Genomic DNA, 15,674 nt, shown 5'->3' on the forward strand with positions numbered 1-15,674 from the left:
GAGAGTACATGGATATACCAAGTTATGTTTCAGAGCCTAAATTGATGCGCCTGGTCCAAAGAGAACAGGAAGACCGCAACTTGAACGCTGGAAGGGGTTTGCTGATGTAAAATTCAAAAGGTCTAAAGTTACTTGCAGTAGATGTCGTCAAGTTGGCCACAACAGGACGACATGTTCAAATTATCCTGTGCAAAAAAAATGATTATTTATTTGTTTAGACTATATAAAATTTTAATTTTATTTTGTCTTTTAGACTCATGTTTTGTTTTGATATGAAACATAATTGGTGTGAAATGCATTATAACTAAGTGTTTAATATACTGTTCATTTTTTATACGCGATGCATTCATTAATCATACAAATTGCATACTTTGGAAATAAAATTTATTTCAGTTTAATATATAAGATAGTGTTAATATTAGTGATAATTATACAAGGTAATTATGGAATGGCATTTGGTATCCTGAGTAATTAATGTAGTTTATCATGAATATTAATTTGGTTTCCAACTGGTGTCCTACTATAAATGAAATTAAAACAATTTTTATACCAATCTTATTCAGGTGTCATTCAAATACTAACTTCAGTTTATATTACAAATATATATACCAACGAAAAATCAATTTCATGTAAACATTCATTAATTTTGTATAAACATTCATACCATTTGTGTACCAATATTTTATCACAATTCATACAATATCCAACAATCGAGCATTAAAGTCAGAGGCATACATGTATTAATCAGATTTCATACACATTTCATCCAAAAATATGTTTAGAATATAAAGTAAGCATAATGTGATATTTTTAGAAAAAAATGCTAGTTTGACAATTAATTCAATTTCATACATGTTTGACAATTAATAGACAAATCGTTATTTTCATACAAATTTAATAATTCATATCATATACATAGTTAATAGACAGTCACACCAATGTTAAAACACAATTCATACCATTATATCACAATTCATACAATACCTAACATTCAAACATTAAAATTGGATACTAATTATAAGACAAAGTTGGTTCATGATCTCTAAATTGGTATTATTTTTTAATCTAGTTAGTAATACACATTAATATCATTAAGTCTAAATATTGAATCAAATTGGGTATGCAATTTGTATAAAATTGGCATCCCGTAAAAATGGTATATTCAATGTGTAATATATCCCCCAAATAGTAAATCAAACTGGTATGAAGTCTATTTATAACTGGTATGAAGTATGTATATAACTGGCATCCCGAAAAAATGGTAATTCATTTGTAGATGATATCTTACTGGAATTAAACATATGATATTATATATCATCAAATACTTTAACACAAAAAAATTGTCCTAAAGTTAAAAAAAATAAAATGTTGTTCTAAAAAAGTAGAAGGTGCAATAGATATATCTAATTTCTTGTCCGTTGTCTTGGTGTAGGATAATTGGTCGTATCCGAAATATGTTATTTTGCTATGCGAGGTCCACCAAATTTGCTAGCAACCGTACGAGTAACTTCACTCTCACTGATCGTGTCATCCTCATTCTTTGTTTTTTTCATAATGCCATAGGATTGTGGCATACATTTGACGATGGTACTTTGCATCAATATCAATAGAACGCATATCAAAAACATCATTACTGATGTATTCAGGAAATAGACATGTGTACAAACCACAATCACTGAAAAAATGAAAAAATAAGAAAGAAAATATATTTTAAGAAATAAATTAATTTAACTTTTCTAATGAAATCAGTAAAGTATAGAAATACGTACCTTGAACTATCTTCTTGTTGAGGAGCATGCATCATACACTTGATATCAAGTGGGTCGGATTGAGACTTGTGTACATATTTAGGGAGTTTATTGGCATACATATCAAGCCTTTTACCATAAAATCTCGTGCTCGTCAAAAATAGTGGTATCATTGTTGCAAGTTTACCAACTGCTTCACTTACTTTCTTGGTGTGAACAAATCCTCCCTTCATCGAGTCGTATACATGTAGACATCTAAGCTTGATTCTGAATACAACCAAAAATCAGTGAAATTTCTCACTAATATTGACAAGAATAATGACATCGTCAACATTGTCCCAAGGAATGTTGGCAAGCAGTTTGAAGCCTCTAATGCACTGTCCAACATCGTGGTCAGGAGAAATGGATCTCATGTCGCAATTGACTCTCTCCATTGTTTCTCAATGTTATCAACCCACGTCATAAACCAACAGTCAACTGTACTGTATGATAGTGGTATGGGAGAGTACTTTGCCTTCTTTCTCAGATAATACATAATGGTATTAACATGTTGTTAACATTTAAAAATTCATTAAAAATGTTTCAAATAGATACAGAATGCATATAAATTTCATTCTACCATCATGTTTAGCGCATTGTTCATGAAAGTATATTTTTATTTCGAATTCATTCAAAAATCATATCAAATGCATACATGAACACTGTATACCAAGTTTATTCAGAAATCATTCAATATGCATACAACATGGATATATATTTTAAAATATATTTTAAACAAAAACTACAAATATAATTACAAAAATTTGGAATATGAGTTTTAAATTAACTATTTAAAAGGTTGATATATAAGACTTACCCTGTCTTTTCAAGGCCTGCCAGGTTTAACCATTATGTTGAAAAAATTATTTTCTGCAACTTTGACAACACCAAAGTCCATTTGAGGTTCAAAACTATCTTTGAGCTTTGAATAAACAGATTTTCTGTGAACAGTAAGAATATAATAAAAACAGTGTATACAAATTGATTGGATAATATTGAAAGAAAAAAATTATTTTATTTTTTATTTACACATATACCTGCCACGCCTAGATGAGACATCTTTGAAAACCCATTTGTTAAACTCATCGATCAACTCAGTTGCAACCTCAAACCCATTGTGACTTTCAAACGGATGTTTAATACGAAATAAAATAGGAACTCTTCTTGAACTGCTTTCGCCTTCTGACAACTGAATATACGGAGATGTGTCATACTTGCCGGGGTTCCTATTTCTTGGTTGCACATCTGGGGTTGTATTAGCATTGAGAATTGGATCAAGTGCAACAATTTGTGTCATAGTAAAATTCGGATAATCATCCAATGTTGGTGGTTTTGAATTTGATGATCCAGGTATGTTAGCATTAAAAACAACACCAACTGTTTGGTCATTTGACTTCTGAGCTTCATCTATATAATAAAAAAAATAATGTTAAACAAACTTTGAAAGTGAATATACATATCATAATAAGATTGAAATTCATACCATCCGTGTTTAAAGTATGAACGTATTCCCTAATTGAAACTGAAGGTTGGTCCATTGGAGCTTTTTCAGATTCTTCAACATGTTGATGGGCATCATCCTAATGCATGACGTAATATAAAATTCAATCATAAAATAATGCAAAAAAACTGTCTCATATAAAATTTATACAAGATTAATACAAAGTTTAAACAAACAACAATAACATTTCACTAATGTTGCCTTTCACATATTTAATATTGTATTAATACCAAAATTGAACCAACATAAAAAATTGAACAATAACAGTTAAATTATTAATACAGAAAGTTAATAAACATTTTATAACACCACTGACAAAACTGGAAAATCATACCAATTTAATACAAATATTAAACAGACAAAAACTGAAAAATATTAAACAGACAGAGAGACTGTATAAACATTTGGTCATACCAATTTAACACCAATATTAAACAGACAGAAATTGAAAAATCATGCATAAAATTTGGTCATATCAAAACAATACTAACTTAAATCTAAATTCATACATTTCATAGTTACTTGCACATACACACTTCATATCATGATACACCAACTGTTTCAGTTTTTTAACTTGTAAAACCATTTAATACCTGTTGGTGTGTTGCTTGTGATGGTTGACCTCTTGAAGACCTAATCTCCTCAATTATCAACTTTGTCGAATTGTCGACATATGCTTTCATGTCGGTCATGTGCTTATCAACCTTATCAATAGATGTATACATATATGTTAAACATTAAAATATTACAGAAAAATAATTAATAAAAATTAATTGAAAAGGGATTGAAAAATAACATTATCTTTCAGTTCTTTCAACTCCATCCGAACCTGTCATTAAACATTGAAAGGGTGGATAAATTCTTGTAATATGGTAAAAAAATATTAAATCATAATTTTTAATTGTATACCTCCGCAATTTTCTTTTTCAACTCTACATACTTTTCGTTGAAGTCAACATCGTGCCTTCTGATGTTGCTTGATCTTCTGTCTCATGGTGACTAGAAGATTGATGCAAATTGATCTGATCCATGGCATTTATCTCTTCGTCAGTAAGCACTATGTTTCAGAATTTATGTTGTGATAACAAAATAAGATGTGAGAACTAAAATTTATTTTAAAAAATTAATAAATTATAATTAGTAAAGGACAATAACTAAAAGATAACTTGGTTGCCATGTGTTCTGAAAATCGTATTTTTTAAGTCATCGAAAAAAATACTCTCATTTGATGTCTTTCAGTTGAGAATACGCGGTGTGACATTTGAAACACGGATAGCAACTGTGTTGTCAAAAGGATGACAACACTCATAAAACCAAACCTGCAACACTATATGGAATTGACTAAATTTGAATGACGTAGGATTCTTTCCCAACCTACGGTTGCAAGCTTTAAGAGTTAATCTAAAACATCATTGCCCCATGGGAAGTTGACATATTGACCGGACTCAATCAAATCAAAATACAATTTAGGAATGGTTGTTTTTGAGGCCTCCGAACCAGTCAAAAATGAAGTAATGAAGTACAGAATGCCAATTTTTAAGTGGTCTTCAGTCTCAAAAAGGTTAGCATGTTTAAACTTATTGAAGAAGTCTAACTTAGGGACTTTGGTCATATCCCCAAAATATTTTAAGATAAGTCTATTGGGAATATACGGATCTGAAAAAAAATCTGTAAGAAGTCCACATTTAAGACCAGTTATCGCTACAAATTCCTTGATTCCAAAACGTAATTATGTACCGTTTATTTTCACAACAAACATGTCGTCTCTGACATTTTCAGATTCAAGAATCATCAAATGTCGCAATAGTTGACATTGAATCTTTTATGTGGTGTATGCCATAAAATACACCTAAAGGTGTTTGTTCGAGAAATTGTTGAAACCTCTCTTGCCCGAGGAAATCCAACAGATCACCAAAAACATTCATGCTTGTACATGAAGCCCAGTGTGTGTATATCTTCCTTGCCTATAAAATAAAATTGTTTATACTAAATTAAAACACACTTCATACAAATGTTATTCAAGTTTCATTCCAACAATAACTATAGTTTTAAAATAGTTATAATTAAATTATATCATATAAATTAAATCAAAAATAAATCAAATCATATAAACATTGATAAAAAAATATATATAAAAGTATGTTCATACAAATATTATTCATGTTTCATACACATGCATATACATAAATTTTAGTGCTGCCTTATGCCATATTTATAAAAAAAAAATCACACCAATTTTATTCAAACATCATACCAGCTTCATTTGCACTGTTGCATTCATCAATCTATTTTCATAAATTTATCTAATTACGCTAACAATAATTTAACAATTTTAATACATTAATGGATAAATTGAAAAATAAACCTTCTTAATAGGAAAAATCTCAACTTCATATCAATATTATTCTAAATTTATACAAAACAGAGTAATTAAGCAATTCATACAATTTTATTCACATCAATTTAATAATTCATACCATATACAAAATTAATAGACAATCTCACCAATGTTAATACACAATTCATACCATTCGCATACCAATATTGTATCAAAATACATACAAAATCCAACAATCAAACATTAACCTCATATCCATACACATTTTATTCATATTCCGAACAATTTTCACACATACAAATGTTTCGAAAACAACAATAAGCATAATGTGATATAAAAAAATCACTATTTTGGCTAATGTGGAAATAAATTAAATAAAGTATTTACTCTAACAATTTTTTTGTGTTTTTTGGATGTTGGTATTTCTGATTCCTTCTTTTTTGTTGTACTTCTTGTTGATGGTTTTGAAGATTGAGCAACTTCTACATTTGTTGTTTGTTTTCTTTTTTTCTTTTTTGTTTCACTAACAAAATCAGAATCAGATTCAGAAGGGGTTTCAACAACTTTCCCCTTCCTCTTCTTCCCCTTTTGATTTGCCGAAGTCGCCCTTTTCTTTGCTTCATTTTTTTTCTCTTTTTTATCTTTCAACTGAGATGAACCACACGTCGCCGAAATTTTAGCAATTTTAGGCGGGGGGTTTGAGTTAATATATTGAAAGTTGGAACATGAACTTCATCAATAGAAGTTCCTTCAACCGATATGGCACTCTTTCGAGGCGTTTCAATGTGTTTCTTAGACATGATGATGATGAGAAATGTAACAAGAGAGACAATTGTGGAGTTAGGGTATTGGGGTTGTGAGAAAGATTGGATGGACGGTTGTGAATGTGGTGTAGTGGAGTGGTGAGGAAGATGGGAGTGAAAATTGTGAATATGGGGTAGTGGGGTGGTGGCGTGTAGAAACTGATAGGCGTGGGTGGGCGGGGAACTGTGATTGGTGTATGAGATATTTGGAGTGTAACGGTAAACAAGGAAGTCTAATCAATGTAAATCCCTAAATTCGTGTAACTGATAATTTCGGTTTTAAAAAAGGAACTGCAATTAAATTAGTTAGCTATTAATAATTAATAATATAAAAATATAAAAAGATTAATCATTTTTAAATAAAACTGTAATTGATTTTTAAATAAAGTTAAATTTAAGTAATATGTTATAACCCGTAAATAAACTGTTATAAGAAAGAATTTTTTAAGAGTGTGTTTAAAACTTGTAATATTGTCCCTTAAATGTGTATATGGTGTGATTTTTTCATTACTAATACTATGGATTTCTAGGTATTAGTAATGCAAAGGATTCAATACATGCATTAATATGGTTAAAGACCCAATTATCCCTCAAAAGTACTTTTACCTCTTTTTCACCATAATTGTGAATGATACTTTTATAAATAAATAATTTTATACAATGTATACTATTTTTAATACACCAAACCAAACAATGCATAACAAATAATCTATGCATAACTAATACAAGTATAACTAATACATACATTACTAATGTTTGCATTACTAATACACTCTATTGGGTATTATTTTTATACACTCTACCAAACGACCCCTATTACTTTATTTGTCACTACAAAAAAATTTGCGTTTAGAGTGAAAAAATAATAAATATTGGAAAATTATCTTTTTTTAATTTTTTTTACATAAATAATACTATAAATCATAATAATTAACAACTTAAATATTAAAAAGTTATATAAAAAAATCGATTGACTCTCGAAATTCTATTGATACCACATAAATGAGTTAGATGATAAATATATTGTAGCACCCCGCTACTAGAAAAACTTAGAATTAGAAAGAAACCGTTTTTGGAACTAATCAAATTTGGAAAGTTTGACAAAGTTAAGCTAAGTATGAGTTTTGGATCAACTTCAAACGACCATAACTCCTAGCTCAGGATGAGTTAGGTGTGCTACAAGATACCGTAGGAAATATCTTTGAATTATCTTTCCAACGCCACCGAGTTTGGACATTTTTGAGTTCTTATGAGAGAGATGTGCTCATTTGAATTTGGTATGTCTAGATAAGAAAAGTCAAAATTGGATTTTAGAAGAGTATTATGGTCTTTTCACTACCCAATTAGCTTAATTCATTTTTTGGTAATTACTTAGGGGTATAAACTGAATTGGTTTAGTTTACGCGCTCAAATTACACGCTAGGGTTTTAGAGAAAAGAACTCAAGAGGAGAAAAGAAGAAGAAGAAGGGTCAAGATTCGTCGATTTCTTGAGGAATTGATGGCGGATTTCGCCAAGGATTGAATCCTACAAGGTATGTGAGTTCACATAGCGTTGGGTTCGTTCACCATGCGCCAAACATGTTTATTTCAGTATGAATTTCGTCCTAAAAGATTGAGAATTTGATGTTCTTGAGTTGTGTTCTTGAATTGCTTTCATTCTTGAATTTGGGATGAGATTGAGGAGTTCTTGAGAGTTGAATGTCGATTGTTAAAGTTGTTTTGAGTTAGATTCTAGTGTATATGTTCTGGGTATCTGAATCTAAAGAGGAATTGAGAAAAAGAATCGATTTTAGGCGAATTGAGGTTAGAAAATGAATTAAGAAGGAAAAAATTGGGCAAATCTGGTGTCCCAGTCTGCGTCGCGGACTTGCCCCACAATTTCACAGAATTTTTCTCCGCATCGCGGAGCGGTCACGGTTCTGCCTCAAAATTTATTTTGCGACCAAATAATTAAATGTAACTCCGCGTCGCGGACTTGCTTCCAGACAGTAATTTCTTGATCATTTCTCATGTTTAACTATCTAAAAACATTCTTAAACATCACGAGATCTTTCCTATCACAAATTATATCCTTGAATTCATAATTCAAATTCAAGGTAGAGTTAAGAGTCAAGTCAAGAGAAGTTCATAGAGTCTTCCCAAGGGTCTTTTACAAATGTTTTAATTTTGTTTTAAAACTTGAGTTTTGAGTTGAGTAAAGAGTAAACAGTAAAGATTGAAGTTCATTTCTTCAAAAGAGTATATCGGGACTACGTATTTCCAAGGAGTAATTGTTTTCACAATTAAACAAGTAAGACAATTTTGATTTCCACAGAGCTTTTGAACTAGTTTTCAGTAAAGAGTAAATGCTTTCACAATTAAACAAGAGAGGGAACTTTGTTTTCCAAGAAAGCCTTTGAGCTAAGTTTTTGAGCAATTATCTCAAACCACAGAAAGAAGTTATGTTTTTAAACATATGAGCTAGTAATATTTTGGGAGTAGTATTGAGCACCGATATGGGGGAGAGTTCAGACAACTCCTGGCCCCCATAAACCATGTAGCCATCATAGGTTGAAAAGGGTCATACTTTTTAGATGATTCCTTAGTGTTTTTTAGCATAGACTAGTGAATCCACTCAGTAGTTAGGTTCTATGCCCTTGGCAAGGTATAAGACGGCCCTGACAGCGTGAGACAAAACGTTATATCATCACATAGCTCTTAAGTGATGGTTGTCGGATAGAGAAACTCCCACAATTATTATTTGTATTCTTATATACACAGTTATTATTTGTATTTTTATATACAAATAAAGTTTATATTGTATTTTTGCATACATACAGAGTTATTATTGTATTTCTAGATACCCAGAGTTGTTATCCATATTTTAAAAGCTTTCCTTTATATTGCATCCATATTATTTCTTTATATTGAAATGAGTTAAGTTAAGTTAAGTCAGATATGTTCTTTCAGTGCCTTTCAAGCTTATGTATTTTTCTAGAGTTCCCCTCGCATGCTCGTATATTCAATGTAATGATGTCATTTGGCCTGCATCGTTGTTATGATGCAGATACATATAACCAGGATCAACATCCAGTGCATCGTTGATTCTAGTTGAGCTTCAGAGTCGTTGGTGAGCCTCCTTGCTTCCGGAGGACCCCTTTTTATTACTTTATAATTAGAATGTCGTGGGTCTTGTCCCCACGTCCATCTCAGTTGTTAGAGGCTTCATAGACAGTTAGTTGATGATAGTTCTTGAGTCTTTCCATTCCTCTTTTGTTGTTTGAGACTTGAGTGCCACTTTGGCTAGTGAATGTTTCTTTATACATTCTAGGCTATCTTTTGAGATTTCAGTTTACTTTTTAAAGTATTTTTATCATAAGTAAGTTTTCCGCTAAGAGTTAAGTCAAACCAAGAGTTCGATTGGGGAAAACAATGGTTCTCGAGTGTCAGTTCCGCCCAGGGTGTAGGCTCAGGGCGTGACATATATACTGTTTAAAAATGACGTAAAAAGTATTATAAATCACCATAGTTAATAATTTTAAAAAAAATGCATATTAAAAAATCAACCGACTCTAAAAAAATTTCAATGCCGCATAAATTGGGACATGATAAGTAACATATATATTGTTTGAAAATTACGTTAAAAAGGTACTATAAATTACAATAATTTGCAACTTAATATATGTAAAGGACATATAAAAAAGTGGTTAATTTTAAAATTTTATAAATGCCACATAAATTGGAACAAAGAAAGTACAATATATTATTTTTAAAATTATGTAAAAAAGTACCAACAACTTAAAATATTTTAAAAATCATATTAAAAATTGTATAACTTCTCAAGTTTCATGATATCACGTAAATTGAAACAATAAATTAATATAACAACTTAAATATTTCAAAACTATATAAAAGAATTCGATAGACTCTCGAAATTCTATTGGTACCACATAAAATGGGTTAAATGATAAACATATACTGTTTGAAAACGACGTAAAAGGTATTATAAATCACAATAGTTAACAAATTTAAAAAAATGAAATACAAATAAAAAAAATCAACGGACTCTAAAAAAATATGTGAATGCCACATAAATTGGGACATAAAAAGTAACATATATATTATTTGAAAATTATGTTTAAAAGGTACTATAAATTACAATAATTTACTACTTAATATATGTAAAAGACATATAAAAAATGGTTAATTTTAAAATTCTATATATGCCACATAAATTGGAACAAAGAAAATGCAATATATTATTTTTTAAATTATGTAAAAAAATACTAACAACTTAAAATATTTTTAAAATAATATAAAAATTTGGATAACTTCTCAAGTCTCATAATATCACATAAATAAAACGAAAAATTAATATATATTGAGCTGGCACGAATTCTATATCTAGTTCTACTATATTAGAATTTAGAAGTGTCAGTGTGAATTGGGTATCAACGTGTGTGTTAATAGTCAAATTCATATTAGATGAGGGTATTTTTGTCATATTATATTAATTTCCCTTATTCCACTTCATTACACGTAGGTTATACGTGTCCTTCATGCCTACTTCCGTCCCTATAGTAGAAAAGCCTTTATTCATCTTCAACTTTTTCACACTGTGCTGTAATTCTTTGTTATTTTTTCTTCACTGTTCTTTTATTTTTATTTGGTTGAATGGTTTCATATTTTTTTCTTTCAAGTTTTCTCTTCATCTTTTTATATATAATTTCGTTGAATGGGTTTATGCAGTTTGGGTGTTAATTAAGAATACGTATGATTGAAAAGAGCTGCAATAAGCAAAGGAGAAAAAGAAGATGGGGTTCCTACTTATGTATTTGACAACTCTATGGGTTTTTGAAGTTTTGGTGCTTATTAGTTCTATATATATATATATATATATATAGGTTGACAAAGATTACAATTTTATGTTGGTCAAAATTCAATGAGAATCAAAATTAGGGCAAAAATTGAGTTACAAACCTACCAAAAATTTAGTGCAGACGAGCAAACTTAAAAGAACAATCCTTCAAAATCTAGAGAGGAGAGTAACTATGAAGGAATTCGTATGTCGTTCGATTAGAAGAAAATCACTCTTCCAAAATTTTAACAAGCTAAGCTTTATGCCTATAAATTGCCTAAGGAACCACATGTCTTAATGTTTGCATTCGGCTCTCACTAAGAGAGCAAAAAACGATTTCTCCGAACTTGGACCATGAAAAAGGTCCGCAGATGAGTGACGTTTTGAAGCATAATTAAGTAATCAAATGTGTCTCTCTCACAACTTAGGTTTTAATTAGATGAGATGGTCACACATTAAAACAAAATGTAATTGCTTATTCTGTGTTTCTGCATAATGCTACATTGCAATGTGTTCTTTTGTGGTTCTACTTTAACTTTTGCATATGCGTGTACTTGTACTATTGCATTAAAGCCTTTTTGATAAGTTATTGAATGTGCAGAGAAATAAAGTAATTTTTTTGCAGGGATTGAAGTGGAAATAAGAGTTCAATCATCTACCTTTGCTCTCTTCTATCCTTTGGTGGAAAAAGGATACCAGGGAAAATATTTTCACTCTATTTTTAGCTCTCATCGAATTTGCAGATTTTTGAAGTGGTCCGTTCACATGTGTTAAAGTATTCTATTTTATGTAGATGATTGGTCTCTAGCGTGAAACTCTCCAGGGATTAAAAAAGAAATTTGATTTTTCCCTTACACTGCACTTGCCCATTGGTTTTTATGTGTTTCACCGTAACAAAGCATCTAGAAATTTCTCTATTATTATCTTTGTTTCTGTTTGCCCTGCAATTCTGGTCAGTTATTTCTCTGTCGAATGTACAATTTTCTCTATTTTTTGCTCATCACTATACAATATTGTTGGTAATGGGTATTTGTTAGTGTTTCCACCCCTTTGGCCAGTTTCTTAGTGAATTTATTCATGCATATTTAGTACATTTCTGATTACTCATTTCTTCGCAGGGTAGTCTGATATTTACTTGGAGTTTCAAACTCCATTCTTCTCTCTTGATCCAATTACACATTCTCTCATCACATTCTATCGTTTAAGACTGTCTCTCAATTTTGATATACTGCTTTCTCGAGTGTTTTATGTTACAATTTTTTACAAGCTATTTCCTTAAATCTGTTCATTTTTATGAGAGAAGTTGTTATTAGTTTGTAGATGTAGCTTCCTGAAACGATCTACTAAATTCAGTGAGTTGTTTCAAGGGATCGGTGAGTTATTAATGGAATTCCTTCCCCGCTCTTAGGTTCCGTTACTTCAGTTTGTTTTGTAACTCTTTTTCTCTTATGATTATTCAAAGAAAATTAAGGACCAATATGTTACCCTTACCTTTTGTTTCTATTGTTCAGGAAGCCTCAAGTTTGTTGTACTAAATTTTCACAGATTGCCAGATCCTAGACTACAATATGCATTCTTGACTTGTAATTGATTATAAATTCTTTATAATTACCTCACGTTTTTTGTTGATTGTTTGTACAGAGGGAGTTTCCCACAGGAGAACCCTTCTGGATAGCCTCAAATCCTTTGTATAAGTCCTTCAAATGACTCTGTTATTGGTATTAGTATTGATATTTATTAATTCTGATTCAATCATACGTAGGCCGTTCATTTGTGTAGTTTTTCTTTCATCCCCTCTTTGAATCTTCATTTTAGATTATTCATCCATTTACTTTGATTTGTAGAAACAAATTGCTCTTGCATTCGCAACAACTTTCATATGTGAGCAAAGTAATGTTCATCTGCTGAAGCTTCAATTTTGGACAAGGTAACAACTGGTGATTTTTCTGAAACATTCTTATTCTCATTCTTCCGCTGATATCTTTTCTTCTCTTAATTTTCTGAGTTTTGAAATGGTGCTTAGTTATAAGTTGTAGGTTGCTACGTTGTATTGATGATTAATTGACTATTACCTTCCATTTTCCTACTTCCTCTTATGACTGTTCGGGCCAAGTGAACCATCAAGAGTACTGATTTGTCCCCGGTGTAAGCAATCTTGAATTTTCCCAACTTCGATTGAAAATTTTAATGTGAGAGTTCACAGTTTTTGTTCTTAGTTATTTTTTCCATCTTTATAATGTAATTGTTACTATATTTATGGTTGTCTTGTAATTATGATATACTTCTATAAATTGGGGTATTGGTTCTTGGTTCGGCTTCTATTTAATTTCACATGACTAAATATTCAAAAAAATTGTTTATCCCTAAACTTGGTCATATAGGCACTAAAAACCTATACTACTGAGTGTTTCATAGTTCACTCACAATAATTATAGTAATGAGTTTGTTTAACGTTTATCATTCTCAAAGATAGTTGAAGATGGATACATGAAGTAGTTTATTCTACTACTAAGTAAAGCCTTTTGTTATAATGCTTGTTGCAATTTCATGTTTAATGATACTTGGCTTTCAGAATGAGTTGTTCACCTTTCAATTATTGGTCCATGATCATTAGCAATTGTTCCTCTTTACCTCTTATTTATCAATTTATGTGTTTCTCTGTTCTGATTCTTTTATAGATGTGGGTTACGTTGCCTACCTTTTCGATAGAGTTTATTGAAGCTTTATCTTTTAATTTTTTTTATTTCCCATGTTAATGTGGGGTTGTATGCTGATCTAATGAAATCTTATAATGAGGTTGTGAAGTTAATAGACATTTTCCGAGTACATGTTGAAGAACATGGTTCCAAACCTTTTTGCTTTGCCGTCTTTCAATTTGAATCATTCAAATTTGTGATTTATGTTAGTAGCGGTCCTCATGTAATATGTTCTGTTTGGATAGAATCGGGGCGTTTATCTAATATATATTCTTAGATCTTAAATTAATATATAACTCTGTGTATTATGTTTATATATAATTGTGTATTTTCTTTTCTATTGTCATTTATTCCTCTCAATTGTTTGTTTATATATATGTACTTTCTTTTCTCCATTATTTATTCCTCTAATTTGTTTTTCCAGAAAATTTAGCTTCCACCTTTAGACCTAGCACCATTTTTTGGAAAAATGCACAAGTACCCCAACCTATGCCCAAAATCTCAGAGACACTTATATTATACTAAGGTCCTATTACCCTCTTTAATTTATTTTATAAATAATTTTCTACCTCTTTTCGGCCTACGTGGCACTATCAAGTATAAGTGTTTCTGGAATTTCGGGTATAGGTTGAGGGTACTTATGCGTTTTCCCCATTTTTTTGAAATGTTGGGTTGAAGAAAGATGCCCAACACTTCAAAAAGGTACATGACACATCCAGCGCCACACTATTGCTATTATATTGTTGCTACTATACTCTACATCCACTGCTTAGACGTTTTCTCCTATTCCAACAGGAAATCTAACATGTATTTTGTCAATCACAGATCACAAAGTTGCAACGGTAATTAAGAATACCAAGATGATAGCCACCAAAATAGTAACGGGCTGCTTTACTATTTCGCCTCTTGCGGCACCAACTTCTGTAAATATGTAAATACATGCATAGACTCCATTTGCTATTTCGCCTTTTGCAATATCAACTTCTATAAATAATATGTAAATAAAAGCATAGACTGTGCAATCATAAATTTAAATGTATATTGAATGTGTAGTCTTTTGCTATCAAATGTTCTTCAACCACTACTTTGTGCTGATTTTCCAACTGTTGCCTTAGAAGTATTCCCAACTATTGTCGCGCACGGACAACCTTCATCTAGTATAAATATAAAAGCGAATATAAAAGCGACTAGGAAACAGCTGTCAGGCGACATGCCTATTTTTCTTACCAGGAGTAATATGGGAATTTGCATAATGTTATGATGAAACAATGCTGAAATTTTATTTTGAGATTTAATTACTCCATTTATTATATTTTGGCTACAAAATATATTAGATGTACAACTTTAAAAAAATTAAGTTTCTAAAAAATTTAGTTGAGTTTTGAAATTTTATCAATGTCATTTTACGTGAATTTGAATAGATGAAATAATATATATTATTAAAAGTTATATAAAAGATACTATCAATCACAATACTTATACTTAGCAACTGAAAATATTTTTAAATTATGTAAGAAATTTGGTTGACCCTCTAATTTCATATGTACCATTTATATTGGAATTGAAGAAGTAACACATTATTAAAAAATGATGTCAAAAGTTTTAGAATTCAATAAATTAACAACTGAAAATATTTATGTTTATTCACATGAATTGAAATAGAAATAACATATGTTATTTAAAAATGATGTAAAAAGTACTATAAGCAACG

The 15,674-nt window shown here is 30.4% G+C and overlaps 1 protein-coding gene across 3 annotated transcripts in view; it reads left to right on the forward strand.

Annotated features, from left to right (window-relative positions):
* LOC125840524 (uncharacterized) overlaps positions 1-15,674 on the forward strand; it is a 246,636-nt gene that overhangs the window by 139,048 nt on the left and 91,914 nt on the right. The gene's annotated exons all lie outside the window — the stretch shown is intronic.

This window comes from Solanum verrucosum, unplaced genomic scaffold, assembly GCF_900185275.1.
Source record: "Solanum verrucosum unplaced genomic scaffold, falcon-dt-bn FXZP01000181.1, whole genome shotgun sequence".
In the NCBI taxonomy this organism is placed as follows: domain Eukaryota; kingdom Viridiplantae; phylum Streptophyta; class Magnoliopsida; order Solanales; family Solanaceae; genus Solanum; species Solanum verrucosum.